This window comes from Puma concolor, chromosome A2, assembly GCF_028749965.1.
Source record: "Puma concolor isolate L17-30 chromosome A2, mPumCon1.1.hap2, whole genome shotgun sequence".
NCBI lineage: Eukaryota > Metazoa > Chordata > Mammalia > Carnivora > Felidae > Puma > Puma concolor.
The window spans coordinates 160,446,613-160,469,442 of record NC_141668.1 but is presented as its reverse complement, the minus strand read 5'-3'; the positions used below and the strand labels follow the sequence as shown (position 1 = coordinate 160,469,442).

General features: G+C 45.0%; 1 protein-coding gene and 1 pseudogene across 5 annotated transcripts in view; one reads left to right on the top strand and one right to left on the bottom strand.

The window, feature by feature from the left end:
- BRD4 (bromodomain containing 4) overlaps window positions 1-22,830 on the bottom strand; it is an 86,813-nt gene that overhangs the window by 56,371 nt on the left and 7,612 nt on the right. The window contains exon 1 of one of the 5 annotated variants that reach the window (XM_086698813.1): window positions 17,175-17,843. The exons of the other annotated variants lie outside the window; for them this stretch is intronic. The gene's annotated coding sequence lies outside the window, so the exon portion shown is untranslated. Of the gene's footprint in view, window positions 1-17,174; window positions 17,844-22,830 lie in introns of those variants that run through there. 5 annotated transcript variants of the gene reach the window in all.
- The window catches only part of LOC147583694 (uncharacterized), a 39,040-nt pseudogene that overhangs the window by 8,733 nt on the left and 7,477 nt on the right, over window positions 1-22,830 (top strand).

Genomic DNA, 22,830 nt, shown 5'->3' with positions numbered 1-22,830 from the left:
GACGCTCCCCTGTTCATGCTCTGTCTCGGTCTCAAAAATAAATAAACGCTAAAAAAAATTAAAAAAATAAATAAGGCACTGTGAGCACAGGACAAAACATCTACAGATGTTTCCCAAACTGAAAGCATCCTAAGTCCTGGGTTTCACAATTTCAGGCCCAAGCAGATTCCGGCACAGGAAGGAGAGGAGCTCTCTGCTCAGCACCAGGCAGGCAGAAGGATGGGCACCTCGTCTTGGAAGCCAGTGCCCAGGGAGAGGCTGGCTCCTGTCAGACTGCCACACCGAGCACGCACCCAGGCGTCCTCACAACAGGCACCTGCAGTTGAAGCCAACAGCTCAAGGGGGCCAATGGAAGCACCACTCAAAATGGTGACACCCAGACAGAAAAATCAATGAGTAACAAACTCAAAACAAGATTAGCTAAACCTTGGCTACCAATGTAAAAACTGAAGCCACAAAATAAACCTAAAACTCAACAGTTTAGTTCCACCAGAGCGGCTGATGAGGGGTTCCTGGCCTTGGAAGTCCTGGGAGGGTGGCACTGGGTAGGGCCACCACAAAGCCCCACACCACCAGGAAGGCAGGCTTATCTCTGTTCCCAGAACAGCAGATTAGAAGCAGCCCACTGAAAGGGGAGTGGAGCAGTTGAAGGCACAGGAGGAGGAAGCAACAGCTGGCAATTTGATAGCAAGCAAGGAGACAACTGTGCCGTTTTACCAGAAGAAAAAACAGCCAACAATTTAACTGCCACAGCAGGGGACAACAGCCTCAGGCAACCTGTGCAGGTACCACCCATTATTCTGTGGTGAACACGACCAAAATTCAGCGAGGGGGCCCCAGCTATCTACCCAGAAGAGGCAGGACACACTCATCAAAAAAAAAGTTTTTATTGTTGTAAAATATACACAACATAAAGTTTACCATTTTAACCATTTTTTAAGTGTAAAATTCAGTGGCATTAATAAGTACATTCTCACCACTGTGCAGGCATCACCACCATCCTTCAGAACTTCTCCACCTTCCCAAACCAAACCTCTGCCCACTAAACAGTAACTCCCAGCCCACTTCCTCCCCCATCCCTGGCTCCCACTATTCCCTTTTCTGTCTCTAGGAATTTGACTATTTCATAAGGTAGTTATCTCATGCAAGCAGGATCATACAGCACTTGCCCTATGTATCTGATTTACTTCACTCAGCATGATGTCTTCAAGGTTCATCCATGTTGTAGCCTGTACCAGAATTTCCTTCCTTTCTCAAGTGAGTAATATCCCATTATATGGCTGTGTCATACTTTATCAATTCGTCTGTCAGCTGACATTTGGGTTGCTTCTACCTTTTGGGTTTTGTCACTAGTGCTATTAAGAACATTGCTAAAGGCACACGCCTGTTTACCCGAGGGCAAAGATTCCGGTAATTGATTTCAGAAGGTTTTCCATCTCAAATGACTAGCAGAAATAGCTTCAGGACTTAAGTCAACACCCCAATTCCCCGATTTCAGCAGGGCTCAAATGTAGCCAAAACAGTCAACTGGATCTTAATTTAATAAACCAGACCACCATTCCTCAGACTAAGGTGGTGGTGCTCGGCAATGAAGATAGCAAAGGAAGTAAATAAAAACCTTTAGCCAAGCATTCCCAAAAAAGCCTACAACTTGCCCAATGTACGTCTTTCCTCATGACGCCGTGAAGCTTCTGTATGCTCTACATTCAACACCTGCCCAGGGTGAAATCAGGTTCCAACAGCAGTTTACAGAAGTGTACAGTTGGCAGCTTTCAGGAAACCGTAAGAAATATTGATTCCTGGGCCCCTTCCCACAGAGATTCCAACGAAAGGGATGCTGGGTGGGGGCCAAGTATTAGGATTTGCAAAAGCTCCCCAGGTGATTCTAAAATCCAAGCCAAGATTGTGAACCACTGCACAATCCAGAACAATCAAGAAATGGGGCACCACGTCAGGACATACCAGGAGTCTGTGAGTTTTCACAAATGTAATTCACAGCAATTTTCTCATAATCTAAAGCTAAACATTTCTGTGTTGAGTAAAACATAAATGAAAACACCAAAGAGGAATGTTCTCCTTCGCGTGCATTTCTGCAGCTGTAACTGATAATGGTCTGGATATGCAGTTCACAGTGGAGGAGACACCCTGACCTCTATGTACCCATTTAGAGGACAGGCACCAGACACTCCACTGTGATCTCCACTAGCTTAGATGCAACACACCCTCATGTAGAGATTTCTGGGGTTCGTTCATTTCCTCTTCAGTCAAGAAGCCAAGGGATGGAAAGAGGAATGGTGGGATAGGATTCTGTCGCCAGCACTGAATACAACCAAGAGGTTATATTCTGGGTGTGGAAATTTCCCCTTTCCCACTGTGCTTGTAGGAAAGTCTTCTCAACATACCATGGGCAACCAGCAACCCAGGGCAAGCTCATGATGCAAAGGTACATCAGGCCAGTTCCTGGGACTTTTCTCTGCTGGGTTCCCAGGGAAGAATGTTGTAAATGATGGCTGGGTGCCAGGGCTAATCCAAAATGAACAGAATTGCTGATCTCCTCGGAGCCTGGGGCTCTAGGGCCTGGCTGACATCCAAAATTCCTAGGATATAGAGAGTCAGTGTAGGGCGAGGCCTGGAGTTTGGGGCCCTGTGTGGTAAAACGACATGGCAGTCAAGGATAATGAATGGTGTGGGGTAGGCTATCCTAGACCCCAGAAGGCCATTCCGAGAACAAAGAATGAACATGTCTGCCTTCAAAAAAGGGAAGAGAAAAAACTGTTCTTTAGCTATGATTATTTCCCTAGCTGCCTCAACACTCCACACCATAACACTACTTGTGCTGTGTTGACTCTCCACGTCAGCCACCGACTGATTACAGGGAACATGAAGGGGGACACTGGCCCAAGGAACAGGTGATACAGTTGGAGCGGAACCTTGGTAGAGCCCACCCACCCCAGACAACCAGCTTGCTAAAGGAAGCTATGCCATATCTGAACTCCTCTTGCAGCACGCAAATGCTATGGTCTGGTATCTATGCAAAACGTGTCCCCAGCACCTCAGGGCACCAGGGCACTCAAGGATTCTCATCAGGTTCCCCTTCTCTCACACAGATATCCTCACTGTTGCTTGCATGTGTACCATTCAGACACTCCTGATTACTTAGAGATATAGTAGGCCCTCCCTGTCTGGAATACCCTGCCCTTCACAGCACCCCATCCTGGCAAACCCTTCTCCTTCAAGAAGCCTTCCCTGAGTCTTTACCCCTTCCCAACCCAAGTCTGCCTTAAGTGGTCTTCTCAAGGATTCCCGTGGCCAGATTTGGTCTCATCACAATCACAGAATCTACTGAATGCTGAGAAAACTCGATGCTTTTCCCCTAAGATCTGGACCAAGGCAAGAGTGTCCTTTCTTACCACTCCTTTTCAACTTTGTCCTAGAAGTCCTAATGCATTAAGAAAAGGAAATGAAGGGGCACCTCGGTAGCTCAGTAGGTTAAGTGCCCAACTCTTTACTTAGGCTCAGGTCATGATCCCAGGGTCATGGCATCAAACCCCGTGTTGGGCTCCATGCTGAGTGTGGTGTCTGCTTAAGGTAGTCTCTCTTCCCCCCTCCCCCACTCGTTCTCTCTGCCTCTCCCTCTAAAAATAGAAAAAGAAAAACGAAAAGGAACTGAAAGGGATACAGACTAGAAAGGAAGGAATAAAACTAATTTTATTTGCACAGGACAGGACTGCCTATGTAGAAAATCCCAAAGACTCAAAACTCCCTGGAACTATAAAGCAATTACAGCAAGGATGCAGGATACAAGGTTAATACACAAAAGGTAACTTTCCTATACACCAGCAATGAAAAATTGGAATTTGAAATTATAAGCAACCATGGCATCCAACAAACTAGGATTATGTCTGTTCCTCTCCTTCAAAGTTCATATCGCTATGAATAGCATCAAATCAGCACCTGTGAGGTTGAAAGATCCCAATAAATGTTTAAAGAAAACCAGAAACTGGGGTGCCTGGGTGGCTCAGTTGGTTAAGCGTCCAACTTCGGCTCAGATCATGATCTCACAGTTCGTGGGTTCAAGCCCCTCGTCGGGCTCTGTGCTGACAGCTCAGAGCCTGGAGCCTGCTTCGGATTCTGGGTCTCCCTCTCTCTGCTCCCCCCCCAGCTCGCGTGCGCGCGCGCTCTCTCTCTCTCTCTCTCTCCCTCTCTCTCAAAAATAAACATTAAAAAACAAAAACCAGAAACCAGTAACAAATGCCAGGAACACCAAGCCCAAAGCCTAGGACAGAGACCCCTTTTCCCCAGAAAGAGGGCAGGAAGCCTGTAGATGTGCCAGTGTGTCTTTAGACAGCAGTAATGCAGAGTATATCATGGCTGCTAAAGTGAATAGGGAGTCCAGGGACTCGGCATAGGAGGGGGCACTCAGATTCAGTCTCCTGACCTCTCAACTGCACTGAGCTCTGGCTCCTGAAGCAGCCCTCTGCCCAACCTCAAGCTTTAAATTTAAGATATGAAAATCCAAGGGACTAAAGCAAGACTAACTTATTCTCAAATTCTCTGAAAATCCACTTAACAAAGGAGGTGTATTGACAGAGTCTTCTCTAAACAACAATCCATTTCTCTTGGATTCTCTAAGCACATAACCCCTTTTGCCTCTCATGGGGAGTGTGGTCTTTGATGGTGGGGACACTCCCCCTTCACCCCATGAAACACATACTTTAGATCCAGCAAGGCCTTGGTTTAGACCCCATCCATAGGACACTGGGGTGGTATGTCACCAAGGCCCTTCTTTTAGGATTTTTAAAATATCTACCTTCTGTTTTTGCAAGGACTAAAGAAATAAGCAGTTGGTACAGCTTCTAGAAAATGATAAAATAATAATAATAATAATAATGATAATAATAAAAACTAGCTCCTTCCCCTGCCACACACAAATAGGTAATGGCAAGATTTAAAACAGTAACAGCCCTTGGTTACGTTCTCATAACCTTGACAAAAGACCACAGAATGGCAACCAGCTATGGCACTTTCTAATGTCAGAAAGAGCAGGAAAACCTGCCACCCTCCTGTAACCAGGCTGCACAAGCTATGAGGACTTCTCAAGTTGCTCCTCAGGCAGTTCTAAATCTATGGAGGGCACTTCCCTTTTCTGCTGCTAAGCATACATCAGGGGGAATATATTACTCCCGCATCGTCATGTTCAAACAAAACACAGAAGCATTTAGAGCCCCTCAACTATGCCTTCACGAAGTTTGTAAACAGCCTTACGGGGGGCTTTAACTTTTTTATTCATCAAAACCCGACACACTCCCACACCTTCCTTTGTTTTGTGTACAGGACAAATCTAAGAAACTTTCTATTTGTACAGTCAGTAGATCTCTTTCAAAGCATGTTGACATTTCATCTGCTTTTTGATCTCTGCCTTTGCACGTGGCTCAGGTTTAGCAGGAAATGCTCCACCTGCTGACAAAGGGAATACAGATATGGGCTCCAACTAGGAGTGTTCTCATTTCCTCTATCTGAGGCTTACCCTCATCACAGGGGATGATGTAAGAGGCAGAAAGCAACAGTTTCAGTTGGAAAGCGAAGATGGAAAATGGTAACAGAATAGAAAGGCCTAGCTCAAACACCTTAGACTCCCAAGGGACCAGTGGCAGGGAGGAAAGGGGTGCTGTCTGCATGTCCCCGCGTCCCCAATCCTAATCAGTCATTTCTGCAATCTCATCATTAAGATGAAGGTGAAGCATAACAGGAAGCTCTGTTACAACCAGTGTCGCCAGCTGGGATAACCACTGTGAACCACAACAGGACAGGTGGCCAGACACTTGGTTACTCAGCAGCCAACAACTGTGGTGAAGGCTCCTCTACGCAACAGGGCACAGGTACGTCAGGCAGGCCCATACATTCACGACCCAATTCAGATTCCATTATTAAGCACTGGTTTCTCGGTGGGCTCTGCAAAACACACAAACATGGGGCATGGGCAGAAGTCCGCAAACAAATACTCCCTGTAAGCACTGCTGGAATATTTGGTTTGTTTTTGCCTGAACCTTAGCTAAGTCTATAATAAGACTGTGGTTAACTCCAATGGCTGTCAAGAAAAGAACGACAGAATGCTTTTCTGGCATTCTTCATGTAAAAGCTTGCGGTCACATCACTTCTCTCCCCACTCCTCACCCCCAGAAAAAGGGATGAAAATGCACTTCTATACAGCTTCCCTAACACTTGTGAACTAAACCAAAATTGCAACAATCTGCTCCCTACAACCAGAAAATCGGCTTAACAGAAAGTACGCCAAATCATTCATCCCTAGTTAAATATACAATCCAACCCCACCAGAGGCCTTAACAAAGAAAATAGGTCTCATGCTGCTAAGAGATCCCTAAGCAGTTCAGGCTGAAGTCCTAGGGTTCCAGCACTTGGGTAACTGGTGGCATGTCTTGATTTCACCTTTTTTTTTTTTTTTTTTTTTTTTAACGTTTATTTACTTTTGAGACAGAGAGAGAGAGAGCATGAACTGGGGAGGGGCAGAGAGAGAGGGAGACACAGAACCGGAAGCAGGCTCCAGGCTCTGAGCCATCAGCCCAGAGCCCAACGCGGGGCTCAAACTCACGAACCGTGAGATCATGACCTGAGCCGAAGTCGGACGCTTAACCGACTGAGCCACCCAGGCGCCCCTTGATGTCACCTTTATGGGTCGTGCCCAGAGCACTGCAACAGCAGCCCTCTTCTGCTGGCACAGAGCTGTTCCTTGGTCACAGGGCATAACAAACACTAGCAGACACAGATATCTGAGGAGCAAACAAGCTCAGCTACCACAGCTGCCTACACGAATACCCAAGGCTCTAGCCTGACACTGCTTACTTGCAACCCATGTGCCTGTCTTACAGAAGGTCCCAGCATTTTATTAGAAGGTGAGCATTACGCATAAACGGGCAGAGTGTCCCTCCCCGGCCCGCATTCTGAAAAGGCTCTCCTCTTTTTCTCATGGTTCCATGAGATCATGGCCTGAGCCCAAGTTGGATGCTTAACTGAGTCACCCAGGTGCCCCCACACATGGGTTTCTAAAACAAGCTCCTCAAGCAGTTCTCTTTGCGGAGATGAGAGCTACCACTTTACAAGCTCTTTGCAGAGCAGCAATTAAGTCATTTTTTGCTTATGCTCTTTGGTAGGATGAGGTGGGGAAGTGGGTGGCCATTTTCTCGTAAGGACAGATAGCACCAGAATGTTGGGCCCTGCTCCTGAGTGGTGCCTGTGTCAGCCTGTTGCTGCAGCCTTACTTGGGGTAGGGGGGGCACTGGTGGCATGCCACAGAATGCATTCATGCGGGGCCACCAAAGGAGCTCTGGAAACGTGTCCCTCTTCCGTTGCTTCTCTACATCTGTCCACATTGGGAATTCTTACTGAGGTTACGGCATCTATTTCAGGGAGTCCCCAAAATAAACTGCTTTTTAAGCTGGGATTGGCCAAACCTGGATGTCCCAGGCCCTATCCTGGGATGAATAAAAGTTCATCCGACCAATGGGGCGCCTGGGTGGCTCAGTCGGTTGGGCGTCGGACTTCGGCTCAGGTCATGATCTCGCAGTCGGTGGGTTCGAGCCCCGCGTCGGGCTCTGTGCTGACAGCTCAGAGCCTGGAGCCTGCTTGGAATTCTGTGTCTCCCTCTCTCTCTGCCTCTCCCCCACTCATGCGTGCACACACTCTCTCAAAAATAAACATAAAAAAAAATAAAAATAAAAATCAGGGGCACCTGGGTGGCTCAGCTGGTTAAGTGTCTGACTCTTGATTTCAGCTCAGGTCATGATTTCGCATTTTGTTGAGTTTGAGCCCGACATCAGGCTCTGCCTGTGCGGAGCCTGCTTGAGATTCGCTCTCTCCTCCTCTTTCTGCCCCTCCCCCGTGCTCTCTCTCTCTCTGTCTCAAAATAAATAAACTTAAAAAAAAATTTTATATATTAAAAAAAATAAAACCCCATGTATGGAGCTGGGAGTGGGAGGAGGAGCTGACTACAAAGAGAATTTGGGGGGCTGCTGGAAATATTCTGTTTCTGATTGTGGTAGTGCATTTGTCAGAGTGAGTTTTATAGCATACAAACTTAAGAAAATGAACAAATAAACCACGACAGGGCCCCACCCACTTCAGACGTGCTGCTTTGCGAGGGCAGACACAGACCTGCAAGTGCAGAACAAAAACCCAAACAGCTTGGTCTGAACCCCATGCTCTAGAGCTGAGCTGGGAGGCAGACATCATCGTTAGGCTCCTGACTCCTCATCTGTGAAACATCGGTTCACAGGGCCTACCCTCGGGGCTGTGCCAAGGATTAGCAAGCGCTCAATGTTGTTCAGTCACAGTAATTAGGGGAGGGAAACCAAATATTCTATTTTCTGGAACAGAAATCCACCTGTGTAGACTGGGAGCTCCTACATGATGGGAGCTACTGGAATATTGGTGAACAGTAAGTGTTAAAAAGTGCTTTTCTGAAAGGAAAACTCTAGATGAAGGTAAACAATGGGTTCTGTGACTTGCGGTTTGCACTTAACACAGCAAAGCAGCAAGACTAACAATCTTCAAGGAGTCATAAAAAAAATCCTTGTGGGCTCTACGACCAGAGCACTTCCTGCACTCATATCAACTGAGGAAGAAGATTACTACTAACTCAGAGCAGGGGGAACACTGATACTCAGCTTTTCCAGAGTGATTAAAGTACAGTTTATTAATCTTCTGGGAAAAGTAACTTATCGTGATACAGCAAAGCTACCGTGTAGAACAATTTTTCAAACTAAATGCTTCCTAGAGGGCCTTGGCCCAATTTTAAAGTTTTGATTGAGTCTCCAAGCTAGTGAAGATATTTGCGCTGGGGTGGGGAAGGCTCCTAGACAGCCAAGTGCCAGAGAAGCAAACAATTCCCTCCTGGCCAACAGTAGAACACCTTCCAGGTCAGAGGGAACAAGCATCAGGACAATTCTGCGTGTGGAAGGAGGTCTTCTGATTAAAACATTTCACTGTCATTCCAGTAAGATACAACAAGGCCACAAGTAGGGAAAAGGTCACCCTGCATCATAACACCTATTTTGGTGTGTACAAGCTCACAGGGCTACCCACAAACAATATTCTCCCTACATTCTGTGTTCTAGTATTGATGGGATGTGTGTAGACCCTCCTGTCACCTTTAACAGTGATGGGACAGCCACTGCTACCCATCAGGAAGAAACGCCAAAGCTCACAAACCACACCCCAGCTGTTTAATGCTGAGATTATTTCCAGTAATGTGTGGACACTACAGGGTTGAGAGGAATCAAGAAACATTTCATGGCTTATTATTGATGACTTATTAATACACTCCCAGCTCAGTGGTCCCCTCTGTAAAAGGTGTATGACAAAGCCCCTGGTCAAAATGCCAGCAAAGAACACTGGGAGAGCCTAACTGGAAAAGGCTCACAGAGAGGACACCATCTACCACAACCAACTCCATGAGCAAGGGTTGGCTCAATGCCCTTGGGTGTCCCAAAGCCCTCACTCTGAAACCGGACCTCCCAGAGCATACGAAGATATATCCATGTCTGACACGTACTCAATGTCAGCATCAGGAAACAAGCTCCATTCAAGGCCTGAAGCTCCTGGTTAGGAAAGTATCTTCGACCCAGGCTCGTTACTGCACTAGGGACCTAGGAAAGAGTCACTTCTAGAATGCATCGGATGGCACACCAATTAGCTCTGGTACTGACTGAGCACCTGCCTGAATCAGGCAAGCTTTGCATGCAGCTGAACATTTTCCAAGCTAACCAGTGCCTTTGCCAGAGGATTCGTTGAGCAGCCAAACCCAGCCTGGCCACGATGCCTGTAGTGGTTGGCAGGCAATGTATAAGCAACAACTTTCCCAGTTAAGCGCCAACTTTCCCTGAGTGTCCACATGCTTAGGGAAAGCAATTGGACTCAGACCAAGGAGCAATTACTGAATGCTCACTGAGGCTCAGGCTCAGTGTGCTGCTAGATTGCTGTATTCCACACTCCATGAGAACCTTGCACAGGTAGGGACTAAGATCTCAGTTTCACAGCCAGGGATGCTGATGCTAGCCATCAGTCATTCAACTGAGGTCATGAAGCCTGCGCGACTCTTCACCCCGTACCCCAAAATCATTTCCTGATGAACTAAGGGCATATATTTGAAAGGCAAAACCTCACAACTTTTAGAAAACAACAACAGATGTTGGCGAGGATGTGGAGAAAGGGGAAACCCTTTTGTACTGTTGGCGGGAATGCAAGCAACAGTATGGAGGTTCTTCAAAAAAGTTCAAAAAAAGAACTACCCTGTGACCCAGCAATTGCACTACTCGGTATTTATCCAAAGGATACAAAAATGTGGATTCGAAGGGGCACATGCACCACAGTGTTTATAGCAGCACTATCAACAATAGCCCAATTATGGAAAGAGCCCAAATGTTTATTGACTGATGAATGGATACAGAAGTATACCCCCCATACACATACGCATCCCACATCTTCTTTATCCATTCATCAGTTGCTGGACATTTGGGCTCTTTCCATAATTATATACATATATATATATATGTATATATATGTGTATATGTATATATACATATACACACACATATACACACACAGATATATATATATATACATATACACACACATACACGCTATACAGTGTGTGTGTGTGTATATGTGTGTGTGTGTATATATATATCTATATATATCTATATAGATATATATATATAGATATGGTATATACATGTATAACGGAGTATTACTCAGCAACAAAAAGGAATGAAATCTTGCCAGTTCCAAGGTGGATGGAACTAGAGGGTATTATGCTAAGTGAAATAGAGAAAGACAGCAATCTTATGATTTCACTCACATGTGGAGTTTAAGAAACACAACAGATGAACACAGGGAAGGGAAGGAAAAATAAGATAAAAACAGAGGGAGGCAAACCATAAGACACTCAGATACAGAGAACAAACTGAAGGTTGCTGGAGAGGAGGTGGATGGGGGATGGGTTAAATGGGTGATGAGCATTAAGGAGGACACTTTTTGGAATGAGCACTGAGTGTCATACGTAAGAGATGAATCACTGGGTTCTACTCCTGAAGCCAAGACTACACTGCATGTTAACCTGAATTTAAATAAAAAAAGAAAAAGAAAAGAGAAAAAAATCCACAGAATGTTAAAAAAATAGATTACTTGACTTCAGGTAATGCTCTTCCCACCAACTGTAAAATAAAGATTCATAAATTCACCTACATGAATATTAACATCTCCTGTTGATCAAAAGACACTCTGGAGGTGGGGAGACATCACACTAGGGAAAAATATTTGCAAAATGTATTATCCACAAAGATCTGGTATGCACGCTCTATAAACAACTTCTGCAAATCAATTAAAAAAGATAAACTAAAGGAAAACGAGCAGAAGTCAGAAACAGGCATTTCAACAAGGACAATGAATAAACCCAAGAAGATGCTCAGCCTCACTCATCTCCACTTCCCTGACAACTGAAGCCACAATGACACTTTATGTCCGCCAAGATTGGTAAAATACAAGTACATTAATACCAACATTTGTGAAAATGTGGTCCAACATTCTGGGATGTGGGCAGGTAAACTGATGGGACTGTTTCTGAGAATAATTTGGTATTAAGACATCCCCAATTACCCAGTAATTCCACTCCCAAACACCTACTGGGACACTTGTACACACGCCTCGGATGCACGTATGCAAGCAGAATGTTCACAGCCAACAATGTTGTGATACCTATTCCACCCTCCCTACCTCTCCAATAAAAATAAATCTAAAGGGGGCACCTGGCTGGCTCAGTCGGTGGAGCATGCAACTCCTGATCTCAGGGTTGTGAGTTCGAGTTCCACGATGGGTGTACAGAATGCTTAAAAAATAAAACCTTAAAATAAATAATCAATCTAAGGACCCAAATGTCCACCAACATGAGAATGAATCAATTGTGATACATTCACACTTTGGTGAAAATGAATGAGCTACAGCTACCATGACATGGATGAACTTAAGTGAGGAAGTGGCAAAGTCTGCAAATAATGTGCTGCGCTGGTAATAAGGATGAAAAACAGTACGACCAAGCAACATATCGTTGAGAGTTATATGCAACCGAGACAAGTAAACTTCAGGATGGCAAGAAAATGAGGTAGGGAAGGAAGCACAGACGACTGAGCTGGTCACCCTAAGGATCCTCAAGCTGGAAGGCAGAAATTAGAATCACTCAAATGTGAACTGCAAACCACTTCACCTTTAACCCCGTATGACCGAATCCACGGCATCTTCCGTGCAATCAGAGGAGCTCCCCTCTGCTGTGCCTGACAGCAGGAGTTTGTTACTAACACTCAGAGCTACTTGATCCAAGACAGGATCTTCACAACCTTCAGGTAGGTGGGGTGCTTTTGTTATCCCGTTTTACTGATAGGAAACAGCCTCAGAGGTTAAGGAGCCCATCCCAGATCACTGCCCATTCCTCCAAATGCCAGTGAGTGTCCATGTTCAGCTTCAATACCACTAGTCACAGTTCATCTGTTTACCTCCTCAGGTGGTTCACTCCTTTTTCAGCATGCTCTAATGGCCAGTGTAGAACACACCAGAGGTAAAAAGGTCAGCTCAACAGGAGACAAAACACTGAGTGACTAGCTCATTCTTGTCCCAGGACAAGAGAATGCCAATGGCAGTTTTAGCAGTAAAAAAACATGGACTTCAGAGTTATGGCTGGTTTCAAATCTTGGGAGGCACAGTCTGCATAAGATCCTTGATGAATCTAGTTCTCATCCTCTGTCCTGGACCAGAAGCTGTTTCAGCAACAAGCATAGAGAGTAAGATGGGTTCTGAAATAACTATAGCCTCAGGTACACATGCATCCCTGTGAGTAAAAAACCAGAAGGAAGAAAGTGGATTGGAACCCTCACCCAAAGACCTCAACACTGTACTACCTAAAAAGATCAATTAATGCACCACTAGGACAAAAGTTCACAGAAACAGGACCCGCGATAACGACTTAAAACCCAACCTCTTGACAATACTGTGCATCCAGATCTGCACCCAGTGTCTTGTAACTGGCACATCACATGACAAGACTCATTTGGGCAGACGTATTCTCCAAGAACACTGAGAACACAACCCCGTATCTTGCAACTGCTGCTCAAAAGGGAGAGAGTAAGAAGTCAAAACTAAAACTACTTAAATTCTGGGGCGCCTGGGTGGCGCAGTCGGTTAAGCGTCCGACTTCAGCCAGGTCACGATCTCGCGGTCCGGGAGTTCGAGCCCCGCGTCAGGCTCTGGGCTGATGGCTCAGAGCCTGGAGCCTGTTTCCGATTCTGTGTTTCCCTCTCTCTCTGCCCCTCCCCCGTTCATGCTCTGTCTCTCTCTGTCCCCAAAATAAATAAAAAACGTTGAAAAAAAAATTAAAAAAAAAAAAAACTACTTAAATTCTGCTAGGCTTAAAAGGAATTTGTGTTACAATCAGAAAGATAACACGTGCTGGCAAGGATGTGGGGAAACTGGAACCTTTATGCACTGCTGACAGGAATGTAAAATGGGGTAGCAACTTTGGAAAGCAGTCCAGCAGTTTCTGGAAAGGTTAAACATAGTTACCATGTAAGGAGGAAGTTTTGCCCCTAGCTATATAAACAAAGGAAAGAAAAACATTGTCTACACAAAAACTTGCATGTGGAAGTTCATAGTAGTTCATGATTTGTTAAGAACCAAAAAGTAGAGGGGCACCTGGGTGGCTCAGTCCGTTAAGCATCCAACTTCGGCTCAGGTCATGATCTCACAGTTCGTGGGTTCGAGCTCCGCATCGGGCTCTGTGCTAACAGCTCAGAGCCTGGAGCCTGTTTCAGATTCTGTGTCTCCCTCTCTCTATGCCCCTCCCCCACTCACGTTCTGTCTCCCTCTGTCTCAAAAAGAAACAAACATTAAAAAAAATTATAATAAAAAAGAACCAAAAAGTAGAAATTGAGATGTTCGTGAATGGGTGGTCCCATTTACAAGGATATGACCAGATTTTCTGAAAAAGGAAAAGTCAAAATCTAAGTTGCTTCCTTTTGAGGGAGCAAGCTGTCTAGTCTATTTATCCTTGAGCTCTGTGCTTGCTTCCAAGGACAGCATTTGGTGCTTCTTGCACTGGGCAGGAGGGTGTATGAAGCAATCCAAGATGTCCAGGCATAAGTCACAGGACACTGAGTGCAGGCAAAGGCGGAGAGTGCCAAAACTGATGCTGGAGACACCTCTCACCTCTGCTACATCTGATCGTGTGTTATTAAGGGCCGTCCCATTTACAGGAGTTCAAATATTAAGCTGCCTCGGTCACATTTTGAGGCAACTCACAGAGAAATGTTAGGTTACAGGAATTCTGTGAGCCTTTTCAGTATTACACTGGCTGAAATGAGAACACAAGTCAAGCTACCTGTCATGGAAATGTGAGTGGGTTGGGTTGAGAAGCCAAGATTGTGGCTAACTGACAGGATAGGACCCTGGAAAGCCAGAAAGGGGTGGGGTCCAATCCATTTGTAACCAGCCCCTACTTTCTTCTAGGCTGCCGTGAAAGACACCTAGCTGGACAAGGGACCACCGGCTGAATCATCTCCTTCCTGTACCCTTGTGCCCACTTTTTCACATCTGCCTAATAAAAACCCTCCAATCCCAAATCAGTTGCAGCACGCAAACAGGACAAGGGAATTTCGTAGCAGACTTCCCTATTTAAGTTCTAAATTGTGTTCAAAAAGTAGACAAGTGGCTACCTGCACATCCATGTTCATTTCATGGCAGCACTAATCACAAGAGCCAAGAAGGGGAAGCAATCCAAATGTCCATCAACAGATAAATGGATAGAGAAAATATGGTTATGTACAGTGGGGTATTTTCTGCCTTAAAAAAGTAAATCCTCTCACATGTGACAACATGGATGAACCTGGAGGACATTTGCTAAGTATTGAAATAGGCTTGTGACAGACAAACACTGCACGATTCCACTTAATGTGAACTATCTAAAACAGTCAAACTCTTAGAAATAGAAAGTAGTATGCGGTTGCCAAGGGGCTGGAGGGAGGGGGGGGGAAGTGAGAGTTGTTAAATGGACATAGTTTCAATTTTGCAAGATGGAAAAGTTCTAGAGATCTGCTACACAACATGCACAGACTTAACATTACTGTATACTTAAAAATATTAAGATGGTAAAGTTTTATGTTTTTGAACAGGGGGAAAAAAAGCAGATGGCTTCACCACAGATTCTTCAACTCTGGAGAGAAGACCCTCACAGGGCTGGTGTAAGCGTCAAATGGGATGCAAGAGAAACTAAGCGCTCAATTAACACTATTAATCATAGTATCACTAAAAGCAAATACCATGATTTAATGTTAGCTTTGCACATTTCATAATGTAATCACAGAATGAAACCCAATGGGCCTTCAGGTCTGGTCTGCAGCCCACTAGCACAAACTCTGTGGGCAGGCTTCATCCACCTCATTCAGTTGAATGACTCCAGGTAGACCCACCGCTGGCACTTTCTAGAAGCACAACTCGGCCCTCAGTCCCTGCTTGAACCTTTGGTCATATTCTCCACACCCAAAGATAATGGGCCAAATGCACCAGCCCTTCCCCCAAAAGCTCTGCTCACAAAATGGGGATGTATGGAATGAATGAAATGAAAGATACCAGATAAAGCAAATTCCAAGGAGGGGTGGGGAATTTTCTAGGCTATAAAAACAGAAGGGCAGAGATTGAGAATACCATACTTACGTAGGTAACTGGAGTTCACTCCATGGCGGACAGTTTTCAAAGGAAAACCCCTTTCCCTGATCTGATGAAGGCTAATTCTCCACCTGAGTTCTTAGGCTATGCAGGCGTATTAGCTTCCTCTAGCCTGGGACTTTGCTGGGACTCTGCTTCCAGCCTCCTGTAGGAGGGGAGCAGGGTGCTTGTCCGTCCCCACAAATCAGGGTTCTGTTCCTGACTGCCCTCTCACTCTAAATGCGGGCCCAGCCGCCCCCCACCCCCACCCCGTTCTCTCTCCACATAGCTCCAGGAGACCTCATCCACCCTCCTGGCAATGCCTAAAGCCCCACTTCTAGCCTAGACGTGCCCCTGCATTCCAGCACTACATATCCACCTGCCTACAAGGCAGTGTCAACCACAAGCACCAAGAGACTAAAATGAGCCTATCCTCTCTAAAACCTGTCAAAGCAGGCATATTCACCACGTGGGGTAGTGCCTACCATGCTGGGTAACTCAAAAACTAAAGATTTTCCATTACTGCAGAAAGTTCCACAGGACAGCACTGCTTTAAAACTTGGGTAAGGTCATGGGGCACCTGCCAGGCTCAGTCAGTAGAGCATGCGAATTGATCTCAGGGTACTTCATGCCCCACACTGTGCTTGGGGGGGGGGGGGGGGGACAGGTCACTGTAAAATAAGATCAAAACTGGACCCTGAAAGATGGGGGGGGGGGTCCTAGAAAAAACAAAGACATGGGACAGCAGTCTGTCATAGAAGCTAGGTAGGGCCCAGAGTACCACAGGATCGGGGTTTGGGTTTCAGCCTACATATATACAGTGGGGTTTTAAAGCAGCAGGAGAATTTTGCTCCAATAGATCTATTACCTTCTGATCATATTCCAACTAGCTTACTGGTCTAGTTTTCAGTTTTGCATGAAGTCTGTTTAACCACTTCTACCATTTTCTCTTACTAGAGTTTTCTCACAGTACTCAGAGCCAAACTCTTACTCAACGAAATCATTTGTCATCTTAAAAAGTCAAAAAAAGGTTTTAAAAGTAAAATGATGTTTCTTCAGGGCACTCTTATTAAATGAATTACCACCTTTCTAGCACTGGGCCACTGCCCGCCACTGGACATATGAGGACCCCCTTAAACACTTGCCTCACTCTGCCCCCAGTTATGATTTAATTGTACTCAGCATACAGACATGGGAAACACTTTTATTCATCACTGAATTCTCACTGCACACACAAGATATAGCACAGTGCCCCATTATCTAGTAAGTCCCACACACACCCTGGCAGAATTTGGCTTGTTTGCTTCAGGCAGGAAATTCCCTTTAAACAACAGTCCCTAAGTGGGAAATAAACACCCATGAGCTGGAACGCAATCGCACCCTACAATAAGCAGCACCTTGAGATAGAGACTCACCATAATCCTAGCAGATCATCCAGTTCACACCCTGATGTAGCAAGCCCAGGGCACATGGGCTAAAGATGAAGTTTACTCCAGCTTACTGACTCCCCCAACTCCTTTGTCTGAATTCACAGACTTTCACTAGAGTAACAAGGAAAAAATGGAGGTGAAACCAAATCAAGGCAGGTGAAGTTTAATTCCACTCATGTGAATGTCTTCATGAGACTCCTCTGGAGGGTGGCACTGCATTTAATGACCAGATACCCAGATGAAAAAGAGGTCTGCAGCCAGAGTAATGACCCTCCTCTGACGTGACCCTCCTCCATGAGTGCTTCCGAGGGGCAGGTGCTTGCTTGCAGAACAGTCCAAATCTCTGTCCAGGCCTCAGTTGTCTCACAGATGGACCAGCCTAAATGCCAGCTCCTTTTCTATGCTCACAGCTGGAAGGACTCTCTTCTCAGAGTGGCTGGCCTGTACCTCTCACGAGCACTCCCATGATCTATCTTGTGCACGTTAGTTACCACTCCAACCATCTGAACGTGGCCGATTCCCTCCTTCCACAGCTTGTAGAACGAAGTCAGGAGCATGTGGGAGTGCCTGGCTGGCTCAGATGGTGGAGTATACAATTCTTGATCTCAGAGCTGTAAATTCGACCCTCACGATGGGTGTAGAGATTAGTTAAATCTTAAAAACAAAGAGAGAGAGAGAGAGAGAGAGAGAGAAAGAGAGAGAGAGAGCACGTGTGCACACGTGGGCTCTAGAGCCAGGCGTACCACTTACCAGCTCCATGCCCTTGCACTCCTGCTCAAGTGACTGAGCTCTCTGGGCTCCAGCTACCTTTTACAAAACCAAGATGATACCAGTACCCCATTAGTAAAGTTGTTTTCTTAAGACTTAAGGAAAACATAGAGCTTTTCTTAGAAATCTAGCTCCTGGGCCATAGTATCCACTCAAATACCCACTAAAACAGACTGCTCATAAACGTGTATGCTCAAGCTCCCAGTCTGGGGAAATAGTGGGAAACAGACCCACATTGCAGCTCCATATACTGAGGCTGACAAAGACAGCCAGTTGACTTGTGTTTGACTTCACCATTTCAGAACAGGCAAGCGGTAAAACAAAAAAACAAAAAACCCACATACATTCAGAAAAGATAGTTCTATCCCGTCACAGGGAACCTTTTCACAAAGGGTCATGGATAAAAGAAAAGCACTGCCTCAAGGTAAACAAAGGGAATGTGGGGGTCTGGAAGGCAAGCGGAAAGAGCCATAGGCCAGGGTGGGCATTCAGCTTTCACACGTACAAGGGAAGGATGTTCACACAGGGTTCCCACAGCAAAGAGGCCCAGAGATGTCCTGGGAGAGGACCCTGAGGACGGGCAAACTAAACTACAGGCTGTATGTGCTGCGACTCAAGAGGGCTCCAACACTAGTAACTCAAAACTGCATTCCTGGGATTACAAAGATGTGTGTTATGATTCTGAAATAGATGAACACAAAGGTGGTGTTATTTCCAGACAGCTAATCTGTCAGCTCAATTGTTTCCTAGTGTCAAAAGGAAAACAAATGAACACACATACACGACTTTATTACTTAGCAGGTTTTTTTTAATAACTGAAAGCACTTGAGAGCCAAATAATTTTCAGTGAAGCTTGTAAATTAAAACAACCTACACATGGATAGCACCATCTTTTACAAAACTTCTGTGTACTCTATCTTGTTTCTCTTAATTACAGAATAGAAAGGGGAAACTGCTCAAGTAACAAAAATCATGCCTGTACAATAAGACTGTAATACAAGTGAGCAGAGCAATGGGATTAATTAAAGCCAACACCAACAGTAAATGCTTAACTATCCATCAACACATAACAAGATTAATCTTCAAACTTTAGAGATTAAGGAGCAAAGGAGGTCTTAATATGCACTATTCTTAGAAGTAATAGTTCTTTTGCAACCTCTGACAACCCTGCCCCAATTACAGAAGTATGAATTATTCAAGTTTATGAGGTACTATATTTCCTATTCCTTCCACCATGCAGGAATTTGGGGAGACAGCAGAGTGGCATCACGCACACCACCTGGAGTAGCATGTTCATATTCCTAAGCATGAACATATTATGCTGAAGAATGATCCCTTGCCATCCCTCAGCATGTAGTTCTGGTGTATGCATGAACAAATGTGCCACAGCAGAAAGGAGACACTAAACCACAATAGGGACCCACAGCCATAATTCCAAGTATACCCACACCCAACACCACCAAATGACAGGCTGGCTAGTGGCCCACTGGGCTACCTTCTGCAGCAAAAGGCTCCAGGCCAACACCAAATCCTGGAGACAGTTTTACAAACAGTGGCAGCTTCAGTGAACAAAAACCTCCCTTCTTCTGCAGACCCAGATAGGCCCATTCTGACATTCCTCATCCCCAGGAAAGAAAACAAGCTGGAAAAGAGGGATGCACAGGGGTATCGAGGAAGTTTGCATCACTGTTGACACTCCAGGTTGACAGCTCTATAAAACCCTCTGGAAGATTTTACAAGAACAAACCAAAATGGGCGTTCCACGTTGTTTCCAAGTCATAAATTTATAAATGCCTGCGAAAGCAAGCTAGTGCGAAAACAAAAGTCTTCAAAACTACCAAGAGCCTTTCAATTAACGTAATAATAAATTTTTCATTCTCAAAGTAAAATCCAGGAAATTCACTTTAGTACATACTCCTCGGATGGACTTTAGGGTTCTGAAAACTGTCTCCCTCAACGGTTCAATGTTCATGCATGTGCATTTTTCCTGGAGAAAGGACCCACGGCATCTGACACAGTCTCAAGATGACCTCTGACCTTCCCTCAAGCTAAGAATTGAAGTTCTAGTGAGAGGCAGGGCTGGTCTCATCCTTGGCCACTGGATCCTCAATTATTTCTGAGCTCCTTAAAGGACTGCATAAATCCAACAGTAAGAACTGTAGGAAAACGATGACCCTAACAATGCTTAACACTTGTTTTTGATTATGGAAATCTGAGCCCGCTTTTTGTAATGCTAGAGGAATGTCAAGCAGCAGACTTTACAAGAACGAACTTAAGTACAGAAACAGCTTAGCAAATGGCAAAATTACAACTGTAGCTTTCACAGGCATGGATGAAAGATGAACCCAGTCTACTGAAATGTTCTCCACTACAATTTCATTCATGGAAGCACTTACTGAAATTTATCTACCTGGTCTCTTTTCCAAGTCTTGCCCTGTGCTTCCTCGAGGGTATAAGCCCAGCTCACCCCTGTGCTTCCTGAGGACTATTTTTCTGCCAAACTGGCTCCAATCACCACTGGGAACCCACATCATCTCACCCACCCAAAAGAGACTTCGAGACTTGGCTTGACTCCTCTCTCAGCCCCACAGCAGCCCCTCTGCACCCAGGACCTGGTAAGATAAATCCTAGCTTTCATTTTACCCTCTAACAAAGGATTCAGAATACATAATCCCTAATACCATCTTCACTTTACCCTTTTCCTGACTTCGTATGGAAAATTAACTTCCCTCTCAGCCATCCAAAACTTCTTGTTTGTAGTTAGGGAGCACACTACTTCTAGCGTAAAAGATAGACGTCTTGCTCAACCAAAGTATTTCATCTAGCATACCTCATAATGATGAGCAAGATGTTGCTGGAGCTACTGTTTGGGGTGAGCAAATGGAGGGCAGAGATGGGCTACAGGTGCTACGGGTGAGACAAGGTTGTTTGGCATTCCCATTCTGCACACGGTCAATGACGGGAAATGATCCAAGGCAGAGTCTTCTGCCATCAGACAGCATTACAAGAGAAGATTCAATCTTGACCTTGAGGTCACTCTACTAGAAATAGGTAACAAGCTCTGATGTCCCTGTTTGAGCCCCTAGATTCGACTGTGCCTGAGCCCTACCCACTCCAGACTTATGTTCACATCACCCAACAGACTTCCCTTTTAAGTAGTTTTATGTTTGTTACTTATACCAGAAAGACCTAACCAATACAACTATTTCCTTAAAAAACAGAGAGAGAGAGAGAGAGAGAGAGAGAGAGAGAGAGAGAGACCTCTTAATTTAAAAATCGGGACGACGTATCAGAGAATAAAGGACAGGTAGCTTGCCTTACACACTTAAAGAGACAAAAGGCCCTAAATGGAGTCACTTGTGCTAAGCCCCACAGTCACCAAACTGAGACTTAATACCTAATCATGGTTTCAACTTCTGTGAGAGGTGGAATTTTTAACCAATCTGGAATTACCTGGCCAGCACTAGTGAGGTCATCTGCCCAACAGACCCCAGCCCCTAAAGGAAGGTGACCCTGCCTAAAACAACCTGTTTCTTTGCATTTCTAACTTCATCCCACCCCCTTCTACTTATAAAAACCTTTCATTTTATACAGCTCTTTGGAGCGCCTTTCTATTTACTGGATGAGATGTCGCCCAATTAATGAATCATTGAATAAAGCCAACTAAGATCTTTAAAATTTACTCAGTTGAATTTTAACAACACACACAAAACACTATATACTTCTTGTTTTGCCGATTGCAGTCTGCTGACTACCTTCAGCACTACATGCTTCCTCAACTCTCAGAGCCGCTCCACCCCCTACAGAGCGTTTAGCAAACAGTGGTACAAGGAAGAAAAGAAACTAAAAATCAATGCAATTCACCTGCTACTGGAAAGCATATACAGTAGTCACCCTTGGACAAGTGATGAAGAAACAAACTGCAAAAAGGTTAAAAAAAAAAAAAAATACCATCAAGGTACCCACAGTTACAATTGGATATTATCTAAAATATTATTTCACACTGTTCTGACATGACCCACAGTAACATACACATTTTATCATGTACATCACAATACATAAAATCAAGGAAAAGGTTTTGTAAAATCCTCTTGAATGTGTGAGACACTTTCCAACATTTCTTTTTTTTCCCCCTTAAACAATGATTGCAACCTTTTCAGTTCACATCATTACCCACAGTTTGAAAAAGACAGATATAAAACGAGTGACTTTCTCTTAAAATCTAGATTCTGGTCAAAGTTCTCTGGAGCCCAAACCTGTTATCCCATTTTACATATGAAAAATTGAGTCTTGAGAGGATACATGACTAGTCCAATGTGAGTACAGCGTGCCCCTGCACCCAGTTCTTGGGCATGCACGTGCGCGCGCCCGCATCCCCCCCACCCCCCCACCACTGGCAGGTTCCACCCTCCTTGCAGTTCTTCAGTTCTCCGGTTTCACTCCTCACAGTAACAATCTGCTCCCACCAAATATGTTTCCTCAAAAAACAATGAAAATGTTTCAGATGTAAAATCCCCAAATTTATCTCACCCCCACCCTTTGAACACAAAATAAAAAGTCTCAAAGGCCAATTTGCCCACAGGTGTGTTATGTGTTATTGCCTGGGGTAGGACAAGTGGGGACATTAGTCACACATGAGGATGTGGGAATTACTAATTCCTGTTTCTGGAAATTGCATAATACCAAGCCCAACACCTCTCCCCTGGTACTGCTTCCACAGTGTGCCAGTGCCTCTTGACCTGACAGCAACAAGAACAAACAAGGAGTTTCAGCCTTAAGTGGACACCAAGACAAGGAAGGTGACCACATGCAAAGTAGAGCCTGGACAGCTTTTCTCAAAGCCCTTCAGGCAGAACAAAGCAAGCACTCCCTT